The sequence below is a fragment of the Diceros bicornis genome, chromosome 11 (assembly GCF_020826845.1).
Source record: "Diceros bicornis minor isolate mBicDic1 chromosome 11, mDicBic1.mat.cur, whole genome shotgun sequence".
Taxonomy (NCBI): domain Eukaryota; kingdom Metazoa; phylum Chordata; class Mammalia; order Perissodactyla; family Rhinocerotidae; genus Diceros; species Diceros bicornis.
Genome location: NC_080750.1, coordinates 57,442,744 through 57,470,631, shown reverse-complemented (window position 1 = coordinate 57,470,631; position 27,888 = coordinate 57,442,744).

Below are 27,888 nucleotides of genomic sequence, written 5' to 3'. Positions count from 1 at the left end.
CATTATTTTCCGTTACAATCCACCCAGCACAATATAAGATATTCAGAGACACTGTAAGTATTCTGACCCTCATCAAACATCCAGCTTTAGCATTCATCGATGACTCTTACCTGGAATCAACCACCACTCCAATGTTTGCCATTGATGGTTTTCTGTGTCCACTATTCCTTCTAAATTTATTATTTGGTAGTTTACTGCAAGAAAGAGCTTTCTCTTATTTGCTGTTTATACTCATTCATCTATTTATTTATTTATTTTCATATGGACTCATGAATTCCTATTTCATGTAATGTGTTTCTCGATGCTCAAATTGTCAAAATATTGTCATTAGGAGTTACTTCTAGCTGGGTTCTGGATTTTTCTGACACACCCTCATGATTCTTTGAGAATTCCTTGCTTTTGGAACAAGAAGATTCTCCAGATTCAATTTGACCCTTTCTTGCCACAGCTCTGGAATCATCTATTTCTTCAAGGATCTCTGGTTCATTATATATACAATATAACTATTACTATAATAATCTGTGTGTACTTATGTGTGTATGTATATGTGTATATTTATATACGTATTTCCATGTTTATTAATTCCTTCTTCACAGTGAGAAACCTAGCACTTTAATATATTTACTTATTTGCACAATCAATTTACTTATTTGTTCAGTATAAGTAACGTCTCAACCATGCCAGAATGACAGCCATCTCCACCAGCTCCAGCTGCATCCCACCACAGTCACTCACTGTGGCTACTTGCCAACGCCTTCACAGCCTCCAATGCACCCATCAACTCCACCAATGTTCCTTGGCCACCGGACATGATGCTTACGTCTCTGTACCAGAAAAGGAAGAGCCAAGTACATTTTAAAACACAAAGAGGCAGAAAGATCACAGAGTAGTGAGATGTACTCATATTCTATATGTTTGTTTAAAGAAAGATGACGGAATTTGCTGATAAATTAAATACATGGTGAAAGAGAATAGTCAAGAATGACTCAAAGATTTTGGCCTGAGTAAGTGAGTGATTAAATTGGCATTGATTGATACAAGGAATAACGTGGGAGAAAAATATTGGGGTGGATTTTAAATTAAAAGCTCTTCTTTGGACATATTGAGATTAAATGTCTCTTAAGTACTCAAATGGAATAATAGAGGAGGCAGATGGATAAGTGAGCCTGGGCTTTAGGGAGGAGGCCAGGTAAAAAGATATAAATTGAGATTCAACAGCATGCGGATGATATTCAACACAATGTACTGGCCGATTTCAGCAAGGGAACAATTGAATGCAGACAGAGAAAAGACATAAACACTGCTGAGTACCAGTGAGAGGTGATGTGAGGATTAAGAATTACATTTTGGATTAGGTCTCTAACGTGCTTCTGTTATGGTTAGGATGAAAGCTTGGTGAAATGGTAACAAGAGAGAATACAATGTGAGGAATTTAAGACAGCAGGTATAAAAAAGAATTATGAGATATTTTACTGTAATGAAGAGCAGAGAAGGAATGTGATCTGCAAATAATACAGGTGTCTTTTTTTTATTGAGGTAACATGGGTTTATAACATTATATAAATTTCAGGTGTAGATCACTATACTTCAATTTCTGTGTGGACTACATCACGTTCACCACCCAAAGCCTAATAAACATTTGTCACCATACACATGTACCCTTTTGCCCTCCTCTCTCCCACCTTCCCTTCTGATAACCACCAATCTAATCTCTGTATTTCTGTGTTGTTTGTTATTGTTGTTGTTTTTATCTTCCACATATGAGTGAAATCATATGGTATTTGACTTTCTCCATCTGACTTATTTTGCTTAGCATAATGCCCTCAAGGTCCATCCATGCTGTTGTAAATGGCAAGATTTCATCTTTTTGATGGCTGACTAGTATTCCATTGTGTATATATAACACATCTTCTTTATCCATTCATATATTGATGGGCACTTAGGTTGTTTCCAAATCTTGGCTATTGTGAATAATGCTGCAATGAACATAGGGGTGCAAATAACTTTCCAACTTATTGTTTTCATGTTCTTTGGGTAAATACCCAGAAGTGGAATAGCTGGATCATATAGTAGTTCTATTCTTAATTTTTTGAGGAATCTCCCTACTGTTTTCCACAGTGACTACACCAGTTTACAGCCCCACCAGCAGTGAATGAGTGTTTCCATTCTCCACGTCCTCTCCAACAATTATTAATTTCTTGTCTTGTTAATGATAACCATTCTGATGGGTGTGAGGTGATATCTCATTGTAGTTTTGATTTGCATTTCCCTAATAATTAGTGATGTTGAACATCTTTTCATGTGCCTGTTGGCCATCTGTATATCTTCTTTGGACAAATATCTTTTCATATCCTTTGCCCATTTTTGAATTGGGTTGTTTGTTTTTTTCTTGTTGAGTTGTATGAGTTCTTCATATATTTTGGATATTAACCCCTTATCAGATATATGGTTTGCAAACATCTTTTCCCAATAGGTAGGTTGTTTTTTTGGTTTGTTGATAGTTTCCTTTGTTGTGCAGAAGACTTTTGGTTTGATGGACTCCCATTTGTTTATTTTTTCTTTTGTTTCCCTTGCCTAGTGAGACATGGTATTCAAAAAAATAGTGCTAAGACTGATGTTGAAGAGTGTACTGCCTATGTTTTCTTCTAGAAGTTTTACGGTTTCAGATCTTACATTCAAGTCTTTAATCCATTTTGAGTTAATTTTTGTGTATGGTGAAAGATAATGGTCTACTTTCATTCTTTTGCATGTGGCTGTCCAGTTTTCTGAACATCATTTATTTATTTTATTTTTTAGGAAGATTAGCCCTGAGCTAACATCTGTTGCCAATCCTCCTCTTTTTTGCTGAGGAAGATTACAGCCCGTGCACATCTTCCTCTGTTTTATATGGGATGCCTCCACAGCATGGTTTGACAAGTGGTGCACAGGTTTGCGCCCAGGATCTGAACCCGTGAACCCTGGGCTGCTGAAGTGGAGCGTGCGAACTTAACTGCTATGCCACCAGGCCAGCCACTTCACAACATCATTTATTAAAGAGATTTTCCTTTCTCCATCGCATGTTCTTGGCTCCCTTGTTGAAAATTAGCTGTCCATCAATGTGTGTGTTTATTTCGGCTCTCGACTGATTCTGTTCCATTGATCTGTGTGTCTGTTTTTGTGCCAGTACCATGATGTTTTGATTACTATAGCTTGTGTTATATTTTGAAATCAGAGAGTGTGATACCTCCAGCTGTGTTCTTTTTTCTCAGGATTGCTTTGGTTATTTGGGGTCTTTTGTTGTCCTGTGTAAATTTTAGGATTGTTTGTTCTATTTGCATGAAAACTGTCATTGGGACTTTGATAGGGATTGCATTGAATCTGTAGATTGCTTTAGAAAGTATGGACATTTTAACTATGTTAATTTTTCCAATCAAAGAGCATGGAATGTCTTTCTATTTCTTAGTATCTTCTTTGATTTCTTTCAACAATATTTTATAGTTTTCAGTATGTAAGTCTTTCACCTCTTTGTTTAACATTTATCCCTAGGTATTTTATTCTTTTTGTTGTGATTGTAAATGGTATTGTATTATTAATTTCTCTTTCTGCTATTTCCTTGTTAGTGTATAGAAATGCAACAGATTTTTGTATGTTGATTTTGTATTCTGTAACTTTATGGTATTCATTTATTATTTCTAATAGTTTTTTGGTGGGTTCTTTAGTATTTTCTATATGTAAAATCATGTCATCTGCAAATAGTGACAGTTTTAGTTCTTCCTTTCCAATTTGGACACTATTTCTTTTTCATGCCTGATTGCTCTGGCTAGGACTTCCACTACTATGTTAAATAAGTGGCAAAGTGGACATCGTTGTCTTGTTCCTATTCCTAAAGGGATAGCTTTCATTTTTTCACCATTGAGTTTGATATTAGCTGTGGGTTTGTCATCTATGGCCTTTATTATGTTGAGATACTTTCTTGTAGACTCATTTTATTTAGAGTTTTTATCATAAATGTATGCTATATCTTATCAAATGCTTTCTCTTCATCTATTGAGATGATCATGTGGATTTTTACTCCTCATTTTGTTAATATGGTGTATTACGGTGATTAATTTGCAGTTGTTGAAGCATGCTTGCATCCGTGGAATAAATCCCACTTTAACGCGGTGTATGAACTTTTAAAGATATTGTTGTATTCAATTTGCTAGTATTGTGTGGAGGATTTTTGCATGTATGTTCATCAGAGATGTAGGCCTGTAATTTTCTTTTTTTTGTTTTGTCTTGTTTGGTTTTGGTATCAGGGTAATGTTGACCTCATAAGATGAGCTAGGAAGCATCCCTTCATCTTCAATATTTTGGAAGAGTTTGAGAAGGATAGGTACTAAATACTCTTCGAATGTTTGGTAGAATTCAGCAGGGAAGCCTTCTGGTTCTAGACTTTTGTTTTTTGCAAGATTTTGATTACTCTTTTGATCTCCTTACTAGTGACTGGTCTATTCAGATTCTCTATTTCTTCTTGATTCAGTTTTGGAAGGTTGTATAATTCTAAGAATTTATCCATTTGTCCTAAATTATCCAATTTTTTGGTGTATAGCTTTTCATAATATTCTCTTATAATCCTTTGTATATCTGTGGTGTCCATTGTAATTTCTCCTGTTTCCTTTCTGATTTTATTTATTTGAGCGTTCTCTCCTTTTTTCTTGGTGAGTCTAGTCAAAGGTTTGTCAATTTTGTTTATCTTTTCAAAGAACCAGCTCTTAGTTTCATTGATTTTTTTCTCTTGGTTTTTAGCCTCTATTTCATTTATTTCCGCTCTGATTTTTATTTCCCTCCTTCTATTGACTTTGGGCTTTGTTTGCTCTTCTTTTTCTAGTCCCTTTAGGTGTAAAATTAGATTATTTATTTGAGATTTTTCTTGTTTCTTGAGGTAGGCTTGTATTGCTGTAAACTTCCTTCTTAGTACTGCTTTTGCAGTATTGCATAAATTTTTGTATGTCATATTTTCATTTTCACTTGTCTCTGGGTATTTTTTAATTTCTCCTTTGATTTTTTCATTGACCTAATAGTTGTTCAGTAGCATTTTGTTTAATCTCCACATATTTGTGGCTTTTCCAGTTTTCTTCTTGTAATTCATATCATTGTGGTTATAAAAGGTGTTTGGTATTATTTCAATCTTAAATTTATTGAAACTTGTTTTGTGACCTAATATGTGATCTATCCTGGAGAATGTTCCATGTGCATTCGAAAAGAATGTGTATTTTGCAGTTTTTGGATGGAATGTTCTCTATATATTTACTAAGTCCATCTGGTCTAATATGTCATTTAAGGCCAATGTTTCCTTATTGAACTTCTGTTTGGATGATCTATCCATTGATGTAAGTGGAGTGTTAAAGTTCCCTACTATTATTGTGTTACTGCCAACTCCTTTTATGTCTGTTAGTAATTGCTTTATACATTTAGGTGTTCCTGTGTTGGGCACATAGATATTTACAAGTGTTATGTCCTCTTGTTGGATTGTTCCCTTTATCATTATGTAATGCTTTTCTTTGTCTTTTGTTACAGTTTCTGTTTTAAAGTCTATTTTGATATGACTATTGCTACCTTAGCTTTCTTTTCATTTCTATTTGCACAGAGTATCTTTTTGCATCTATTCACTTTTAGTTTGTGAGTGTTTTTAGGCAAAGTGTGTCTCTTGTAGGCAGCATATTTATAGGTATTGGTTTTTTTTATCCATTCAGCCACCGTATATCTTTTAACTGGAGAATTTAGTCCACTGACATTTAAAGTAGCTATTGATAAGTATGTACTTATTGCCATTTTGTTACTTTTTTTCTGGGTGTGGTAGTAGTTCTTCTCTGTTCACCTTTCTTCTTCTCTTGCTCTCTTTAAAATCTCTTTGATTTGATGGCTTTCTTTAGTATTATGTTTGGGTTCCTTTCTCTTACTTTTTTTTGTTTTTATTATAGGTTTCTGGTTTGTGATTACCATGAAGTTCATATATAATAATCTATGTACATAGCAATCTATACTAAGTTGATGGTCTCTTACGTTTGACTTCTTGCTAAAAGCTCTGCTGTTCTACTCCTCTTTCCCACATTTTATGTTTTTGATATCATATTTAACATTTTTTTTGTGCATGTGTATCCATTACCCTCTTATCATGGAAATAGATAATTTTAGTACTTTTATCTTTTGACCTTTATGTTAGCTTCATAGGTGGTTGATCTGTTACCTTTGCTGTATATTTGTCTTTACTGGTGACTTTATTTTATGGTAATTTTCCTATTTCTATTTGTGGTCTTTTCTTTTCCACTTAAATAAGTCCCTTTAGTATTTCTTGTAAGGCTGGTTTATTGGTGATAAAATTCTTTAGTTTTTGCTTTTCTGGAAAGCTCTTTATCTCTCCTTACATTCTGAATTATAACTTTTCTGGATAGAGTATTCTTGGCTATAGGTTTTTTCCTTTCAGCACTTTTTTTCCCCCCAAAGCCCCAGTAGATAGTTGTATGTCATAGCTGCACATCCTTCTAGTTGCTGCACGTGGGACGTGGCCTCAGCATGGCCGGAGAAGTGGTGTGTCGGTGCTCATCCGGGGTCCGAACCCGGGCAGCCAGCAGCGGAGCACGCGCACTTAACCGCTAAGCCACAGGGCCGGCCCTCAGCACTTTAAATATGTTGTGCCACTCCCTTCTAGCCTGTAAGGTTTCTGCTGAGAAGTCAGCTGATAGCCTTATGGGCTTTCTTTTGTATGTAACTTGTTGCCTTTCTCTTGTAGCTTTTAGGATTCTCTCTTTATCTTTAATTCTTGACGTTTTAATTGTAATGTGTCTTGGTGTGGGCCTCTTTGGGTTCATCATGTTTGGTACTCTCTGTCCTTCTTGTACCTGGATGTCTGTTTCATTCCTCAGATTAGGGAAGTTTTCAGCTAATAGTTCTTCAAATATATTCTCTGTCCCTTTGTCTCTCCCTTCTTCTTCTGGGACACCTATAACAGATATCAGTACACTTAATGTTGTCCCAGAGGTCCCTTTGACTGTCCTTGTTCTTTTTAATTCTTTCTTCTTTTTTCTGTTCAGCTTGGGTGATTTCCTCTACTCTTTTTTCCAACTTACTGATCCATTCTTCTGAGTCATCTACTCTGCCGTTGATTCCCCCTAGAGAATTTTTCATTTCCATTATTGTATTCTTCAGTTCTAATTTGTTCTTTTTTATATTTTGGAGTTATTTGTTGAAGTTCTCACTGTGTTCCTTTATTCTTCTCCTAAGATCAGTGAGCATCTTTATGACTATTAGTTGGTACTCTTTATCAGGTAGATTGTTTTTCTGTTTCGTTTAGTTCTTTTTCTGAGAAAGTGTCCTGTCACCTTATTTGGAAAATATTCATTTGTGTCTTCATTTTATCTACTTCTCTGTGCTTATATCTATGTATTAGGTAGATCAGCTACATCTCCCAATCTTGGAAATGTGGCCTTTTGTAAGCGACACCTTATGGGGCCCAGCAATGTGTTTCCCTCTCATCACCTGTTCCAAACGTTCCAGGAGCGTCCCCTGTGTGGGCTATGTGTGCCCTTGGGTTGTGGTGGGATTGCTGTTGCTGCAGGCACGTGGGTAGGCTAGGCTGGCTCCTGAGTTGGCTGGTTGTAATGTGTGTGGCTGCTACAGTCACTTTAGTCACTTTATTGCGTGGGGTAAGCTCCAGCAGAGCTGACTGTGAGGTCTAATAGAACACAACTACTGCTGTTTTTCTGTTAAGTGTGCCAGGCCCCCAGTGTGGCTAGTTGCTAGGCTCAGGGGCTCACAATTGCTGCAGGCCTCTGGCTCTCTGCAGCATGTGGTTCTTGTGGGCTCTCAGAAATGCACATGGGTTGGGTCAGCCCCAGGTTCAGTAGTACACTCTTTTCAGGAGTTGGAAGGTGAGGCAGATCCCCTGTGTGGCTGTTTGAGATGCCCAGTGGCACAAGTCTGCTGCTGCCAACACGCCTCACCACCTGCAAGACCACACACCCCGCCAACACAGGCGCACCCCACATGCATGCCTCACCAAAGTGGACCCACTCGCCCTGCTGCAGAAGTTCCCACATACCCCAGCTACATGGGCCCACAAATTTGCTGCAGGGTTGCTGGTGGGTGGGGAAAGATGCTCAGGCAGGCTGCCTGCCCTGGCTGAGCTCTGTTAAATCAGTGCTTTAGAGGGCGGTGCAAACCCCTGTGCTAACAGGCTAGAGGAAAGAATCTAATGGCATCTGCCAGTGTCCATGTCAGCATGACTGAACTAGGTCACAATAATGGCTGCCGCCAGCATCTCAGTCCCTGAGGAGGGCCCTACCACCTCCTGCCTCTCTGAGATGTGCTCAGAGCTTAATAAGTGAGTTTCTTTTTCCAATGGACTATGCACTTTTCTTCCTGGTGTTCATGTGTTTGTGAATCTCTTTGGCCTTTTAAGAGCAAGTTTTTCTTCCTATGCAGTTTGATAATTTTTCTTGGGGAATTCCTTGTTGGTTTCCAAAGCCAGCAAAGCCAGGTATTATGGGATCTTGTCTCGGTTGTGCTGAATCTAAAGGCTGGGATGCCTATTGTGGCACAAATCTCCACCTCAGTTCCCCCCACTCCTCCAGGAAAAGATCCATATCTTTAAGATTGCTCCTAGCTGTGAAGCACTGTGTCTGGGCTGTGGTTTTTTCCTGAGCAGAGGTATATCTCTGCCTCTTCCACTCCTGTCAGTGTTGTCCCTTGTTGTGGGGGTTCTTTTTATCCAGTTTCCAGATCTCTCTCAGAGGAAATTGTTCCACAGGTATTGGTAGATTTGTTGTGTCCATGGGAGGAGGTGTGTTCAGAGTCCTCTTGTGCCACCATCTTCCCAGAATCTGTCTTTTATTTTAAGAATGAATATTTCTTGAAATATTATTTATTAAAAAAGAATGAATAATAGCATATTTGTATGCTGATGAGCCAATATATTCATTTGAAGGTGGAAAGTTCATGAAACTGGAGAAAGATAATGTGGAATTAAGCCCTGTCATAAGAAGGAGAGCATGACACATAGAGTTTTAGCTTTCTAGTGGAATATGGGAAATGCATCTCTTATAAAAAGCAGTCCAACAGGGTACATGTTTCCAAATGTGAGTAAATTGTTAGATTTAGAGATACAATGATGAAATTCTCTTGTTACTTTTCAATTTTGTTAGAGGCAAAGATCAGCAGAGAGGGAGAAATGGAAAATATGATGAATATTAATAGGGAGATGAGAAATTTAAAATAACTTTCTATGAGAGTGGCTGAGTGAATGATCTATGAAAAATAACAGTATTTTAGGATAGAACTGAGGGCATACTTGAAGTTGTGGTGAGAAATTTAAAGTAAGAAAAGCATTGTATATTTGTTCAGATTCAGAATCAGAGAAGGCAGAAAGTTGAATAAACTAGGGTGGGGTTTTGACACACAAATTCTTTAGAAAGAAAGATGTGAGGACTGAGAATGTGTTCAACAGTATGATTTTAATTATGAATTCTAAGCCAGGTAAAAAGGGATATTTACTATCTATGGCATATATTAGACGACTAAAGTTTCAGTAGATTAGAGTGCCCAATTGGGTTGAAAATTGTGGGAATATGAGTTCTAGAAAATTGTGCTGGATAGGATAAGGTGAGAGGTATTATTTGAAATTAAGACTTTTGAGGTGGTGCAGTTATTGTTAATATCCAGATATGGTTATGACTGCAGGAGTGTGACAGAGTAGGGATGGAGAAAAACCTCATTGGACAGGATGAAGTCAAATAATTGAGATGCTAAACTACATGAGGTTCTGAGACTGGCAAATATGATGACTTAGATCCAGTTCAAAATTGATTTTGCTTCATTTAAATATAGATTATGCAAACAATAAGTGCAAGTGATATAAGAGAGTAAGTGAGTAAACACAGCTCTCTGATGATTCCCTAATTCTTCAAAGTGGTGACTTGAAATTTAGTAGACATGCTGCCTGATAGACGAATGAGTCCAGTGCTGTTACCCTTTACACAAATAGAATGAGGGCTGGCCTTGCTAACACTCAAAATTATTTCAACACAAAAGAAAGAGGTTCCTTTATGTACTCTACATACATATATATGTATTTTGTGACTTTTTTGTAGTTATCCTATTTATAGCAGATGTGTACATGCCTAACACAGAGGGTCTATGTGTGAAATCACTAGGGATTTTGATATTAATAATTATTGAAAAGGAGATGGATTTAGAAGCTAAAGTGAAAAGAAATAACTTAGTTCAAATAGATGACCACAATAAGAAGTTGTAGCTGATGGTAATATATGATTGCCTGTGTTTTTAAGGTGCTGGGAAATGGTGGTGGCAATGAAGATCAAGGAGGATACCTGTCTCACATCCAGCTCTGGTAGTTAAAAGGGAATAGGAAGAGAAAGCGACTTGAACTTGGCAGTCTTGCAGGAAGGGCAATGCCCTCAGTTCAGTTTTAATTGGGAGAAGAGTTTTAGAGAAGTGGTCATGTTGCTGATGACAGACTATTAATTCCCACGAAGAGATGTGAGGTGATTGGGGAGGGATCGGAGAATGGATCAAATTAAGGGATTTACAGATACTTGTGGGGATAAGAGTACAGATGTTGAAAAATAAACTTTATGTTGACCCAGATTACTAAAGATGTAAATCATGTTGAGATTAGATGTGATGGTCTCTTAGATGGAGGTGAAAAATTAGATCTAGTTATATCCTTCTACTGAGGAATATTCTCTTAGCCAGCGGTTCTGAGGAAGTTATGAACGTTGGGGTGGGTTGGGGGTCTCAACGTAAATAATGAGGGGTTTCTTGGCCTCCTTTTAATTCTTGCCAAAGGCAGCACTGGGAATGAATGAAGGCTCATCTTGTCAGGAGTACCATTTCAGGCCTGTGACTATACTTCAGTTAATTCTTATAATACTCCCAGAATTTATTTTTCTGTATTTAATCATCCTGAGTAGCTGCCTGCGACGCTATCTAACCGTTGATTAGCAGGAATTCTATGTAGGTATGTAGTCTTGGCGGTCTTTTCCAAGTGACTTGAGTAAAGCTTTCATAGATTTTAAGGTTTGGTTGATATTTCTACCCCAGGTAGTTTGCCTTGTGACATAGAAGAGAGAACAATCATTTAAAAGATGGACTCAGTAACCATAATATATTAAGAAACTGGAAGAGAAGTGAAAAGATTTTGTTTTAAATTATCTATATCCACTCTCTAAAATTCACTGTAAAATGCAAAACTTTCTATACTTAGCTTTTATAAATAGAGACATCAAGCAATTTCATTCTACATGTGAGGCAATACATTGCAAAATAACAAGGCAACTCTGAACTGTAACAGATAGTATTTGGCAACGCAAAACGTACTTAGATTCATTTAATTTCTAATCAGTTTGTCAAGGCAGTGTTGATGAAAGATTTAAATATTTCAGGTATAGTGTTCAATTTAGGGGAATGCATCTTTCCCTCCTTACTGCTGAATAATACACTTTGAAATATATACAAATGCATTAAACACTAACAATAAATATAAATACCCCATTAGTTACATAGCTGTGTTTGTCTCAGACAAGCCACGTTTATAATCCAAAAGCACTGCAATTTGTTCTGAGGAGTCAGGAAGAAGACAGATGGAAATTATCATGTCCTTATGTAAGGGAATGTGACACAGAATTGCATTATTTCATCTTGTTATATAAATGTACTTCATAACTATCTCCAGTTTACTGATCTGCTTAGTCATGTCTTTGCTCCCAGATGTTTTCCAATTTTCAGAACTTACATTTTTAATTTACCATGTTTATTATTTTCTGTTGACTTTTGTAATCTTTTAAAATTGTTTCATTCAATCTGTTTTTCTTTCTTAATCTAAATAAAAGCAGTATATGTGTGTGTTAGAGTAGAATTTGCAAAACTGGATAGGAAAGTCCTTCCTTCAATCCCATCAGTTTAAAAACATTGGTTGGGCCTATTTCTTGCAGTAGTTGCAAGGAGTACAAATACATAATTCTGACACTTTGTATTTATAATGTAGCTGGGCAATGTGTAAGTGCTATGTGTGCCTGTGTGTGTTTATGAGAATGGGGTGAAATGGTTATCAAATAAGTGATCAATAAGGCAAACAAACGTACATGAGGAACAGAGTTGCATTGGATTTATCTCCCAAATTTTAAATTTCATAAAATGTTTTTCACCTTGGTTTTACCCTCATTTTACTGTAAATCAGTCTAGATTAGGTTTTATGAGCTCTTTTCTTATAGCAGTGACATTCTGTTAGTTGTTAAAAATATTCTGCCAAATTAGGAGAGGGAGAATTCCAATTAAATGTGTTAAGGAAATAATAGATTAAATAGAGCTAAATAGGTTGATTTTAGCTAAATGATAGATAATATACCTTCCCTTAATCAGTTCTATTTCTTAGAATCATCCAGAATAATGTACTGATAATGAGAGTCAAACAACTTATAGCATGGAGGTATCACTTACACGAGACTTAGTCCAATGAGGTGAGATTCTAGGTACACGGGAAATTTCATATTCATTAGAAGTTGAGTTTAAAATATTAGGTAAAAACTTCCCCTTGATGTTCTGGGACAAATTTGTTTCTATAGTATTGTAAACCAGTCTCTATGACATTAATAGACTTCTAGGTACTTCCTCTGACAAGTTTTATATATTTTTAAGAGAAAGCTATTGTGAAGAGTTTTCACAGTATTGACAATATTTCTTTGGGGCACAAATGTAAATAAAACATATATTTAAGATAAACAGAAGATAGACATTGTTCTTTGTTTTAGCATAATATACGAGGTTATATAGATAGCATATTAGATGAAGTAATACAGAAAGTAAATGCTGCTGTTTTCATTCATTTATGCATTTAAAAATGGAGCAGGGGGTCTTCCAGCTTTAGACTAGGATGTAGAAAGCTAGAAAGAACTTTTTTCTCATTCTAACAAAGAGGAAAGGCTGGATAATATACAAAATCATACCTTGTTTTGAACCTATCACAGAGTTGGTCACAGGGACACAAACTAGCCTGAAATCTAAACAAGGAAATATAAACAGGTGCCTCTTAGGAGATAAAAGACATAAGCACTGGCTCATCTGTGGCAGTGATAGGAAGATGGGCCTTCATTGGAGTAAGTAGGAAGAATTTGGGTAAAATGTCAATGAATTGCTAAAGGCTGAGTGCTGGCCTGTGTGACAGTACAGAACGTTGGGAACCACAGACACAGGGGAAGTTCACACCCAGTTGCTGGATCTTCTCTAGGGCCCTCACTGGATACCCATGAGGAAGACTTGAGGGCAAGATGAGAGATCAGAGAGTCTTCCTGTGTGTTAAAAGCCTGGAGAAAAGGCATCACCAGTACAAGGTGAAAAGTACGAAGCCCCGTCAGGTTTCTTCTCCTCTAAGGGACAAAAGACTTAAGATGCTGGGGAAAGGTTGACAAACTCTTGTTACCTCTAGAGCTCATGGGCAACACTCTGCCTGAGAAAAGGCTAACAGGAAAAATGAAATATCCTCTACCCTGGGGGATAAACAGAACACAACCCAGGACTTAGACAGTTAGAGATTTCCTCTTTCTGGGAGAGGGACAGGATTACTGAGAAAGCTTCACTCTTGAGACCAAAGGACATAGGTCCTGCCTAAGTCTGAGGATGAACCAGGACAAGAGACATGTCTGTTCCCCTCTTCCAGGCTTGTAAGCACTGAGTAACAGGCAACATCTGTTAACAGTGTGGAGCTAGACCACCTTTAAGGCTCAAAAACACAGGGAAATCCTAAAGCTGAGGGAGGAGTTGTAACACTGAGAAAAATCTTCTAGCAAACCAACCACTACCCAAAGCACGAGGTAATTTCATAGTAATTTGAAGTCAGTGGTAATGAAAGAACAACAAACATAAGTCCAGCTCAACTCCTGGTTGAATTGACTCATCCCTGGACACTAAAGCCCAAGGAGAAGAAGAGGCATGCCCCTTTTCAGACCTAAACACTCTTTATCCCAGACTCTACTGCTCTACACACTAAGTCTGGGAATCAATCAAAAATTACAACACTCACACACAAAAAGGAAGAAATAAAAGCCACCGTCAAGAAACAAAGCAATCAGATATGACTCAGACATCAAAACTATAAGAAAGGGATTATAAAATAACTATGATTGATGTATTAAAACACTCCAGTTAAAAATATGAATGACATACACTAGCAGATAGACAAATTTGGCAGAGATGGAAACTAAAAGAAATTGCCATATAGGAAATAAAAAGGTTAATAGAGACAAATAATGCATTTGATGGGTCAATAGTCAAAAAAAGAATAGTCAAAAAAAGAACCAATGAACTTTAAGTTCAGTCAGTAGAAATTGCTCAAACGAAGACACGAAGAGAAAAAAGAGTGAAAAAAGCAGAATATAGCATCCAAGATCTATCAAAATGTCTAACCTATCTGTGTCTGGAATTCGAGAAAGAGGAGAGAGAGAAAACAAACCAGAAGAGATATTTAAAGACATAATGACCAAGAATTTTCCAAAAATAAAGCAAAACACCAAACTAGTGAAAAATGAAGTTGAGAGACCAACAACAAGAGAAATACATCTCCTCCTCCCACCCCATCCCCAATACCAGTGTGTTCAAACTAATGAAAACCAAAGATAACTAGAAAATCTTGACAACAGGCTGAGAGGGGAAAACTCATTACATTCAGAAGAACAAACATAAGAATTACAAATGATTATTATCAGAAACATCTCTAAAGTTCTGGGAGGAAAAAGTATCAAACAAAATTCTATACAAATGAAATATTTTTCAAAAATTAAGAAGAAATAGAGTCTATTTTTTTTGAACAAATAAAAAATGAGAAATTTCATTTCCAGCAGACATGCACTGTGGTGAAATTTCAAGCAAGTTCCTCAGGTAGAAATAATATAATATGAGGTAAAAATTGGATCTACACAAAGAAATGAGTATCACCATTAATACTTAAAATGATATAAGTAAAAAATATTTTGGCTTATTTTAAATTTAATAGAAAACTGAGTACAGATAAATATAGTAGCAAAAAATGTTGTGGGTTTATAAAATGTGAAAGTAAAAAATATATTTAAAAAGTAGCTCAAAACATATAAAAGAGGAATTAGGAACATTTGATTATAAGGTACATAAACTACATGTGAAGATAGACTGTTATTAAGAGTTAAAGATGTATATTGTAGACTCTACATAATCACTAAAAGTATTTAAAAAACAGTAAAACCAATCACTGAATCATGGGGATTTGTTAGAATTTGTTAGAACAATAAAAATATTAAATTAATTCATATTCATGAAGAAAATTTAAAAAATGTTACAAAGGAGCTATAAAGCAAATAAAAAAACACTCGCAAAATGGTAGATTTTGATTCACCAAAATCAATAACTACATTGAACTTAAATGGACTAAATATTTATATTTAAATAATCAAATTTAATGAAAAAGCAAGACCCAACTATGTATCATCTATAAGAAACCCATTTTAAATACAAACACATATTTAGTTTAAAAGCAAACAGCTGGGAAATAATATAATATACCAACATAAATCAAAACAAAACTAGAGTAATCATGTAAAAGTAAGAAAAAGTAAGATGTCTAAACTAGTAATATTATTGGGGATAAAAAGCGACCTTATGAAATGATAAAAGGATTAATTCATGAAGAAGAAATCACACTCATGTGTGTTTGAACCTAACAATAGAGCATCAAATAACATGAATAAAAAGTTAATAAAACATAAAGAAGAAATAGATCAATCTACAATTACCTCTCATAATTGATTTAAAAAATAAGTAGATAGGAAATCAGTAAGAACATGGACCAGTAGATCAGTACTATCAACTAACTAAATCTAATGAATGTTTATAGAACCCTTGAACCAACAATAGCAGAATACACATTCTTTTCTCATGCACATGGAACATTTATGAAGATGGACAGAACGCTGGGCCATAAAACAATCCATAATAAATTTAAAAGAACTTAAATAATCCAAAGTATGTTTTCTGATTATGGGAAAGAATTATATTTGAAATCAATAACACAAAGTTATATGAAAGGTCCCTAAACATTTAGAAATTAAACAACACATTTCTAAGAAAATATGGGTCTATAGGGAAATTATAAAGGGTATTAAAAATATTTTGAATTGAATTAAAATAAAATTCTATGAATCAAAATTTGGGGGAAGCAAACAGAATAGTGTTTAGCAGGAAATGTATAATAGTAAATGTTTATATTATAAAATATTTAATTTCTGAAGTCAATTATCTAAACTTTTACATTAAGAAAATACAAAGAAGAAAATGTAAGTAAAGGTAAGCAAGCAAAGGCAAGAAAATTATACAGATAAGATAAAAAAGAATCAAATTGCAAAGAGAAAAACAATAGAAAAAAATCAAGGAAATCAGTTCTGATTCTTTGAAAAGATTAATAAGGCAAAGGAAAAAATGTTAAAGACAAATAACCAATATCAGGATTGAAAGATGAGAACACAATCAATCCTAAATATATTAAAAGAATAACCTTATGGGATTACAAGGAACAACTTTATGCCCATCAATACGACAACTTAGACAAAATGGACAAATGCCTTGAAAGGCACAAACTAACAAAGCTCACTTAAGAATAGTCAGATAACTGGAATAGTTCTGTATCTATTAAAGAAATTACATTTGTAGTTTAAAATCTTCCAAGTTAAAAATCTTCCAGCAGAGAAAAATCTCCCTCGGTCACTTTGCTTATCCAGCACACTTTGGCTTTCTTGGGTAAGTACTCTCCCACCTCGGCCCCTTTACTTTTTTGCCTGAAATGCTTTTATCTCCAGGTATCTGCTTGGCTAATTCCTTCATCTCCTCCAAATCTTTGCCCAAATTATAATTTCCTAAGGAGGCCAAGGGTGACCACCATACTTAACATTGTATCCTTCTCTACCCCTTTCCCAGAACTCCTAGTTCCTTTCATTCTTCTCTGTTTTTTACCATAGCACTTATCATTTTCTAACATACTACAAAATTGTATATTAAGTGTGTTCATTGCTTATCATCTCTCTCTCTCAGGTAAAAACTTATCTGCTAGGGGATGGATATCATTGTGTTCTCTATTGATAGAAACCAGGTACCTTCAGCAGTGCTTGGCACTGGAGCCTAAATGTCTGTTGAATGTATGAATGAGTACTTTGTACATTCTATTATTGTAGTTATAGTTTCGTAATACAACAATTTTGTTCTTTTGTATCTCCTACTAGACTGGAGTTCTCTCGAGAAGAGGATTTCCATCTTCTATATATCTTTGAGTTCACAGTGCCTGGTACTAGTAGAAATTCAACATTTTTTGGGTGAATGAATGACTACTAAGTGAGTAAAACTGATTCTCTGTTCTTTGCTAGCTCCCATCAGCACAACTCACATTCTAAGTTAAATTTAAATTGTCTTTGTGAGAATTTTGTAAAATTACTTAGAAGTTGAAAAAATTCTTTCAACCAATCACCATTTGTCTGCCTGTCTTTGTTCCTTCTAAAAACGCCTGTAATAAATTAAGTATGATTTTGCTCTATAGAAATCACTTCCATTTATTCCAATGCTTCATGATATTTCAACGTTATACAAATTTTGTCAGTTTGTCAAGCATATGAAATACAGTGTATATGAAGAAAATGTGCTTTAGAATAATACTAAATATAAAATTAAATGGATTTGAGTGTTATCTGGAAATTGTAGCTCTTCATATCTAATTTTTAAATGTGCATGGGCTGGTTGAACATCTACTGTTTCAAAAAAAAAGCAGTTAAGTTCATTTATAGTTCTTTCTATTGTTTTTTTTTTTTTTTTGGTGAGGAAGATTAGTCCTGAGCTAACATCTGTTGCCAATCCTCCTCTTTTTGCTGAGGAAGATTAGCCCCGGGCTAACATCCGTGCCCATCTTCCTCTACTTTATATGTGGGATGCCTGCCACAGCATGGCTTGATAAGCGCTGCATAGGTCCATGCCCAGGATCCAAACCTGCAAACCCCTGGCTGCTGAAGCGGAGCATGTGAACCTAACCACTACACTACTGGGCCACCACTATAGTTGGCTTTTTACCAAATGACTGAAGGATGTTAAGGTACTGTTGCTGGGACACAGAAAGGAATGACCATTTTGCATGTTTTCAGGGTAAAATAATCATAGATCTAAGCCTGGAGACATCTACACAGTGTTTTGATATCAGTTAATATTTTTATTATATTTTCCTTCTAAAAGGTAAATCATGGAAATAAGGCAGTTTATTTTATTTACATTTGCATATTTTATTTGTTTTTACAATTTTTCAAGTGTTTGATTTCAACATAGTCATAGCACAGTGTATGTGCTATGTGCTAAATTTAGGACAAAAAGCCAAAATTGCAATATAAATATTATGCCATAATTAATAAAATTTATATGACCAATGTGTAATTACAAACTTGTTATTCAAAAGTAGTAATACATTTATCTGTGCAATGATGACATTACATTCAAGTCATTGTTATCACTTAGAGTCATGAGACTAAGAACAAAATATTTAAAATTATTAATTATTTTAGATCATACATAGAGTTTATCATGTTTGACACATTGGCTTGGTCTTATTCAAAGCACATTAAATAAGAATTAATGATTCAGTAGCATCATAACTTAAGCTAAGAATCTATCCCTTGCCAATTCTTACTGCTTTAATTACAATAGTATAAAATAATTATTTTATGCAACAAACAACTCAAATAAATATACTGATCTCTTATTTTTGGCTACAATAAATTGTTGCTTATATTCACTTAGTGTCTCAACGTTTCATAGTTATTATGAACTATTCTTATTCTTTTCATCACAATGGTGGGAAATGGATTTTACTAAAAACTGTGAACTCATAAAATGCAAATATTCCTTTTTTTACTCTAATTTTTTTTACCACATTTAAATCTACTTCAAATCATCTAAATAATGAATTGTGAGGATATAATCTGAATTTATGGTGTAGTCTGATTTTTAGACTGGAAAGAAATAAATTTCCCATTACCATTTTATAAATGACCTGATAACTAAGTGATACATCAGCCAGCAGACAAAAAGAATGCAACTATTTGCCATATTTATGGTAATTATTTTGACTTTTCCAGAAATAAAATAATGCAAAACAAACACTATATTTTTGATACACACATGATAAAATGATATGATAATGTCATGATTCATGTGTGAAATCTAGATAAATTTGTGTTGATGTGAAAATCCTATGATTTATTGTATTATGAAAAACTAAAGTAATATCCACCTATATAAAACATTTATGATCAATTACACTTTTGAAAGGAAAGCATTAGTAGGTGAAAAACAAAAGGGAAAATTCTGAATATTTCCTTGGACTCTCTTCCAAACATCACCCCAAGAGAATAAACTCAGAATGTCAATGAATACCCATTCTATTAATATCAGCTAGTACCTTTGCTTATAAAATTATTTTTCTTTTAGTGATAATGCATTTATTTGTGATGGTAACAGAAACATTTTAATAAAAGTAAAATCATCAGACATGTTAATACTGATTTTCAAATTCCATTATTTCACTTCTATTCTTGTGGAAATTGTTATTCAAAAAGAGATATTCCAAACAGAATAAACAATCCTATAAGATCCTAAGTTTTAAATAAGGACTTAAAGCATTGTTTAGTGAATCTGACTACAATTTTTCATTCCTCTTTTTATTAAACATACTCTGAAAAAATAATTGGTTATTTTAAAAGATAACTATTGATTATAATATAAATCTGAAATAGTGGCTTGTGCCGAAATATTCCCAATACGCCTTTTGTAATCTCTATTGGTGAGCACACTTCGTTTTTAATGGTGAAGTGTTAATAATTAAAGAGTGATCATTAAGGGCCAATATGGATTTCATAAGGCAAGCCATTCTAAACTAATCCGTGTATTTATTGGATGGATGTATTACACTGAGATCATGGAAGCCTACTAGGCATAATATCTATGGATTTTACCAAGAGTTTTTACAAATTACTGTATCCTTTTATCCAAGAATAGAATAGTACCTAGAAAATAAAATAAGTATAGTAGATCATATTTAGCTGTAGGGCTATAAAAATTATCTTTTTTTTTTTTTTGTGAGGAAGATCAGCCCTGAGCTAGCATCCATGCTAATCCTCCTCTTTTTGCTGAGGAAGACCGGCTCTGAGCTAAGATCTATTGCCAATCCTCCTCCTTTTGTTCCCCCAAAGCCCCAGTAGATAGTTGTATGTCATAGTTACACATCCTTCTAGTTGCTGTATGTGGGACGCGGCCTCAGCATGGCTGGAGAAGCAGTGCTTTGGTGCGTGCTTGGAATCCGAACCCGGGCCACCAGTAGCAGAGCGTGCACACTTAACTGCTAAGCCATGGGGCCGGCCAGCTATAAAAATTATCTTAATTTTGGAATATTTTATCTTTGTGTCTGAGCCATTGTGATGACTGGAAAAAAAGAAAAGAGTAGATAGCTGATCACGTTTAGCTGTAGAACATTATGTAAAGTGTCTGATTTTCAGGCTTACATCAGCCTGTTGGCAGTTCTTTTATAAACATCAAAATACATTTATTTAATTTTCAGATGTCACTACTCTGAGAGGAATAACTCATATATTCAGTTAACTATAATGATGGGTATCAAAGATAATTTATAGACTTAATTTTGCAAAATAAATTGAGAGAAAACTAACTTGTGAATAATTGACTGCAAACTCAATATAGATCAGCTTAGGAGTAAGAGGAATCTTGGAGCTGTGTCTGTAAAAACAAGAGTGTACAGATCAAAGGAAGTACTAATTTTACTGTTCTCTGTAATAACCAAATTCAAGAGTTTCTTCTCTATCTGGATATGTTACATAAAAACAAAAGTTGGTGTACTTCCACCTCAGAGTGACCAGGCTGATGAAGAGTTTGGATAGCAATTGTGAGAAGAATGGTTAAGGAAAAGTTGAAGGCCTTCCAGGGGAGGAAAGGATAAAGTTCTACGAGAAACCAACTTCAGAAACTTGAATTTCTAATATGCAAAAGAGGAGTTCTATAAATTCTAGTTGTTCAGAAGGCTTAGAATAACTTTTTTGTTCAAAGAGGTTTTGCATGATCCGCCAAACCAAATAATGCACAGTGGTTATTTTCTGCCATGGAATCTATTATTTTCCTTTATAGAACTTATCATGATTTGTGATAATGTGTTATATATGGATATGGGAGGTTAAATTTTATTATTTGAACAGGTGGCTCTAGTATTAGTTTAGAGAATAGTTTTGTTTTGTTTGGTTTGTTTTGGTTTTGTGGGATGTAGGGAAAGGCTTAACCCACTGGAGAGTAATGGGTAACCCTAAGGGCCTGGCTGGAACTAATATTCAAAGATAACTGACATACTACTCTTCATGAGTCAGGGAAAGGATTTGCTTTGGCAACCAAGGGAAAGTAGGAAAAAAAAAAGAACAGAGAAGGAAGAGATTACGGGAAGACTCAAAGATGGTGATGGTAGCCTGAGACCTGTGACGTAAAGGGCCAGTGAGAAAGACCAATAACGAGTGGCCAAAAAGATTTAAAGACAATAGATATTCAATTCCATTTCTTGAAGAATGATGAGACATATGGTGAGAGTGACCTAGTACATAACTCATTAATATAAATTAAGAATTAATATAAAATGGTTCTTAAAAGATGATAGCAAAACCAAAGGAATTATACAGAGGCTAAATAAGGCAAGAAAGCAAAAATTTACAGTGATACGTTAGAGGTGAAGATGTATTTTCTCTGGGAGTGACTGCCATTATCTGATACCCGAGAGGCTGGGTGTTAAAGACCTCCTGAATAGGGGACAAGATTCAACTGGCTTGGGCAGACTGTGACACTAGGCAAAAAATCCCTACGTAAATCCAAGACTCTCATAGGAGAATTTGTAGTGGCTGAAACAGGCAAAGCAAAAATGTAAACAACAATCCCAATTAGAGAATAACTTGAACTTTGACCCTGATAAAGTAAAAACAACACAAAACAAGAGGACATTCCTAGCTACAAACAATCACTGGAGCTAGGAGTATGGAGTCAGATCACCTGTGTATAAGAAATAACCCAAAAGAAAATTCTAGTTAAAACTTTTCATAGATTGTCCATGCCCTTTATAAAAATTTCATAACACAAGAGCACATAAAACTCTAAACTAGTATTCTGCAAATAGCCTAGGACAAAATGTATAAAATAAATATGGACAGAAGTACCATGAGAAACTTGTAAAACTAATTTTAATATGAGATTCTGACATTTTATTTCATATTTTATTATTCTTCAAATTTATATATAAAATAAATCCCCTTTTGTGTCTATATAATTTCACATTACATTTTAATGATAACAAACAATAACAACAACGAAGCACCCACCCACACACAGAACAGAGGCTGCTGAGTGAGAGGGGCTTCTGTAGGATCCCAGCTCTACCACAGTTCTCGCTGAGATTTTAGGCAAGTTAAAAAGTTGTAAGAGGGTCCAGCCCCATGGCTTAGTGGTTAAGTGTGCGCGCTCCGCTACTGGCGGCCGGGGTTCAGATCCTAGGCGTGCACCAACGCACCGCTTCTCCAGCCATGCTGAGGCTGCGTCCCACATACAGCAACTAGAAGGATGTGTAACTCTGACATACAACTATCTCCTGGGGCTTTGGGGAAAAAAAAGGAGGAGGATTGGCAATAGACTTTAGCTCAGAGGCAGTCTTCCTCAGCAAAAAGAGGAGGATTAGCATGGATGTTAGCTCAGGGCTCATCTTCCTCATGAAAAAAAAAATGTTGTAAGATAAATCTCTAAACAATGTTTCATTTGAAGCAATTTTCTAAAGTGCAATATAAAATTCTCCTTTGCCTTCCTTGAAATTTTTTGGACTCTTTCTTGATTACAGAGGACCTTTGGGATTTTTGTTTTCCTGTAAGTGGGAATTAAGTATCATCTGTCTCATCTGCTTACTTACTATAGAACAGAATAGGAGGAGAGGAAACGGGAGCTCAGTCCGGGGACAACCACTGTCACAAAGGCCCCAGCAATGTGCAACAATCTAGGGAAAGTGCTGGACGTGGAATGAGATTCAAGCTCAGTATATCTCATGGGACGTGGAGACCCCAGTTGACATCTGGGTTACAGTATTTTTCTTCATGTTTTATATAATGCCTCCCTCTTCCTCTAAATTTTAAGCTTTGTGAAGGCAGAAATTGTGTCTGATTTATTCACACCAGTATGTTCAGTGCCTTCTATTGTTTTTGGCCAATGGTGGATGCTTAACAAATGTTTGAAGAGCAGCAGGTGGAAAAGATAAAGGGAGGCAATTTCTAGCAATTAGAACTGCCCGGAGATGGTAGTCACTGCTTAAAAAAATTGTACCTCTTTGGCAGTATGTCTAAGAAAAACCTATATAAACATGTATTAGGTGTATTACAGAAGAAATTATTGAATTGAAGTGGTAGAGCTTGATTCTTATGTTTCCCAACACAAGTTGTGTAACAAATTATCTAAGAAAATCTGTAAGGACTAGAAACATTTTTTTCTGCTCTGGATCCCTGGATAAAGGAGAGGAAGCATCAGCAGGTAAACTATGGTGAGCCTCAATAACGAGAGAGATATTTGGGTAAAAAATTTTTTAAACACCAGAATTAGAGGAAAAGATTATAAAAGCATGATTATTCCCTGGGGTGGTATGTCTTTTGGGAAAAACTCTACTAGAGGACCTCTAAATCTTCCAACACCTCCAAAATTCCGACTAAAACAAAGAGATAATCTTTTCAATGTAAGAAAATAATAATAAAGCCTAATTTTTAAAAAAAAAATCATAGACCTGTTTCACCATTTAATCCTACCTGAAAAAATCAGCTTTCGCAGAAAGGTAAGGAACCCTGGCTAAAGATTAGTAGAAAGTGTCCTAATTAACGATTTTTGCATTCCTCAATAGTGGCCTCTATTCTAAAAATCACCAAAGATATACTTTGTGATCATATTTTAAAAAGTAATTTTAGTAGAGATGTTTTGGTCTTAGAGGTGAAACAGAAATATTGCTTCTATAAGTTACTTCTATTTCCTTTGGGATTTTCATGCACTGTCTAGCTCTGCCATTTCTCTTTCAATTTCTTCATCTCTTGGGACTTCATTATATGGGCTGTGTTGATGACCCTTTCCCCTGTCTTGCCCGCTGAGGCCACTTGAGGCATTCCTGGGTGTACCTCTTTATATTATCTCTTTTTGAAATTGCCAAGATCACATCTTTGACACAATCATCTCAAACTTCTGTGCTTTGCTCTTTCTGACAGTGTTATCAGCATTTGCTCTTTCATCACATTTGACCTAGTTCTCTCAAGCTAGTAACCCTCTGTCTTTTCCTTCTGTTTTCCATCCTTGACTTGTTCTGCTTCTTGACATTTCAGAATGTGCGCTTTGCTTTCCAAGCGATAGGTAGTGTTGACATGTGATGCAAATATAGAGTTTCTTTTCATCACATATAAGTGCATTCTCTTTTTCTGGTTTCTGACTTTCCCCAATCCATTTCAATATAGCATTTCTGCATGCTGATGACACTTCCTCTACTTTCCAGGAAAACTAAAACTATGATGACCTTAAAAGTAAAATTTTATAGATAATATAGAACTAGGGTTTCTTAAGATATCCATAAAGATATAAAAATGCATTTGATATTACAGAATACTTAGAAAAATTATATTTCTCTAGTCTTAGTGATTTCGAAGTAAAACCATTCTTAGTAATAAATTTTATTATATCTGCTTTTATTACATATACATGCATATATACATGTACATATAAATGCATATGTATGTACACACATGTATAGAAGGCTTGATAGATAATTCTATAATATATGCTTTTTAAAAAGAACACTCAATTATAGATGTGGTGGTGTGGAATTTTAATTACAAACTTTACAAATTTGCCACTGATCAAGACACAGAAATTTGTACATTAATGATAATATAATTTTCCAACTTTTATAATTAAAATGTGACCAAAAATGAGTTAAAATTTGGGGTAGATCACTAACTTAGCATGTTATTTAACAGATTTCATTTAAAATTATGATACTTTCTGGAAATAAAAATGATAAACAATTTGGGACTTTTTATAACTTATGCAAAATCTCCTCTAATATTATTCAATTTAATCTCAAGGGAATTAACGGCAGTGGGTAAAATTGATTATATTCATTATTTGGTATATTTTACTATAATTCACATACGTAAAAATGACAATCAACATTCACAATTGCCAAAACAAAACAACTACGAGTATTAATTTAGGTTAACTGTTTTAGATTTCATATATACAAACATAAATCTAAGTAATATACATATAGACAGTCTGTCCAGAACGTTAATTTCAATATATAAAATGCAATAATTTTTTTAGAGTATAAATAATAGTGTATTTATTAATGCTTTATGTCCAAATACTGCTTGTATTTTTTTTCATCTATTAAACTATGAAAGTATGTGGTTGTTTCTGTGCACAAAGAGTGAGTACACTAAAAGCAAATTAATAAATTTAATTGTAAGATGTACAAAATTGAGATCATGGAATGAGCTGCTACTGTAAGAACAAGTTTTCTTCTGTATAAATAGAAAACCTTCAACTGTTTGAATTTTAACTATTTTATGGATTTTTATTTATTTTGAGAACTGGAAAATTTAGTAAAAGGCAAGAATAATATGCCATATCTTGTATGATAGACTGAGACACGTTTTAAAATAATGTTCCAAAAACTAACAAAAAGTTGACTCCTGTGTAGGTAGTTTAACTGCACAGCCAAGGACAGAAAGGACACATAATTCTTTGTAGTGAACTCTATATACTGTAGTAATAATCTATTACTGTCAATTTGAGGTTGAGTGAATATCAGACAATGTTAGTGCAACTCCATCTTTCATTTCTACAGCTATCCTTCTGTTGATTTGAGCTGCATCAAAGATTACAGTAGAAATTGAAGCACTCATAAGTAATCCCTCTTTAGACAGAAATATGTGAACTATCCTTCTGGCAGTATTTAATGTCAAAATCCAATATAATGTTTCCCCTCTATGGTTTGATTCTGACCAAACCTATACTGCTGAGTAGACTGACCACTTGCTATTGTTGTGGCTCATTCAAAAAAAAAAAAAAAAAATGCCGTGGGAAATAAAGTGATAAATCTAAAGTTTCTTCTAGTAGTAAAATTCAGTTCAAGATCCAAGGTTTTATTTTAAAAAGAGGTTGTGACCTCATTGCTACAGGGTGAGGCAGCAAAGTGGTGAGATAAACATAACTGGCAGTCTGAAATGAAGTATATATTCATATCTCTGCCAAAACACTAGCAAAACAAGAAAAATATAAGAGAATATTTTGTGAAATCATTAATTGGCACAGATAATAAGAGATACATAAAACAAAGTGATGATATCTTCTGTTCAGTAAGGGCATTAGCTTCCAGAACACTGTGTTCCTGGCACTAGACCAGATCTAATAGGACTGAGTTTAAAAGTCTCAGGCACCAAGAGTTATTATGATTGAGCCTAGGGAAAAATAGAGGAAGAGTGATGTCAGTGTCATGGCAGAGTGAGTTGTTCCCTTTGTCTCTCCCCTCTAAGTTACAACCATTGGACATCCATTGACCAACAGAGGATTCTCCACATAGCACAACAGGACACCTAAGAGATATGAGCATCTATACTCATTAGGTGGGTGGACTGGACCCCCCCCCCAGAGGCAGTGGAACTAGAGGACCACCCCCAGCAGCAGCAATCCAGGATGTGGCTCCTCACACTGGCCCACGTACCTGTGAGTGGTCATGGTGGGGACAGACAACAGAAAAGAAAAAAAAAAAACAAGTGCAGTTTTCTCCTTGCCCATCTCCCAGCAGTTCCATCCTGCATCCCTGTGAGCAGTCACATTGGGGGTGGAGAAAACTGGTGCGGCCTACTCCCAGATAATCACCCAGCATATACAGTATACATGCACCCTACACCTCCCCTGGCAGTGTCCAGGTCATTCCAACAGTAAGGAAAGTATACAAAACTTGGATTTTCCCAGCTGGGGTCGGGGGGCCAGATCTGAGTTCTCGAAACACACTGGCTACCACCAGAGACCAGAGGCTCTGGTCACTGAGGCTACACAGTGAGCAGCAATGAAAACCTCTCCCTGCTTAGCCCTTGCTCCCCTAGCAGTAGCAGCTGGAATCTATGATCAGAGGCTACAAGAACCAAACAGTACCAGTGACCCAGCCTCCAGTGGCAGTGCCCTCGACATCAGCTCCACCAGCAGCTGAGGCTGCATTCAAGTCCCTGGGTCCGCAGAACCCAAGCAGCGACAGAGACACCTGTGAATCCAACACTCTTGGCAGCAGTGCAACTAGAACCCCCAGAGAACTCAGGAGCAGCAGCACAGGTAGTGCATGGGGCAGCAGTATCTGAGCCAGTGGAGACCCCATGGAGAGCCAATGGAGGAATGGGAGACCCGGCAATCCTGGAAGCAGCAGAAGTGCTCACAGCCTGGTGACCCTGGTGGTGTCACCTGAGAGTACAGCAACATCATAAGCAGCAAGGCACCAAAAGCCTCAGAGGCACAAGCAGCACAAAGAGGGCACTGACGACACCTCTGGCAGAGGCAGTGGAGGGTGGAAGGTGCAGGCTCTCAAACACAACCAGAAACTGCTCAGAACCAGAGTAACCAAAGCCATACCAAATAAGAAAGGTGGTTACTACCACAAATGCAGTGGCTGAGGATGTATTCATCAAACATCATTAAGAACTACAGTAACATGGAAGAACAGAAGGAGGATGACTCTCCAGAAATGAAACTTGA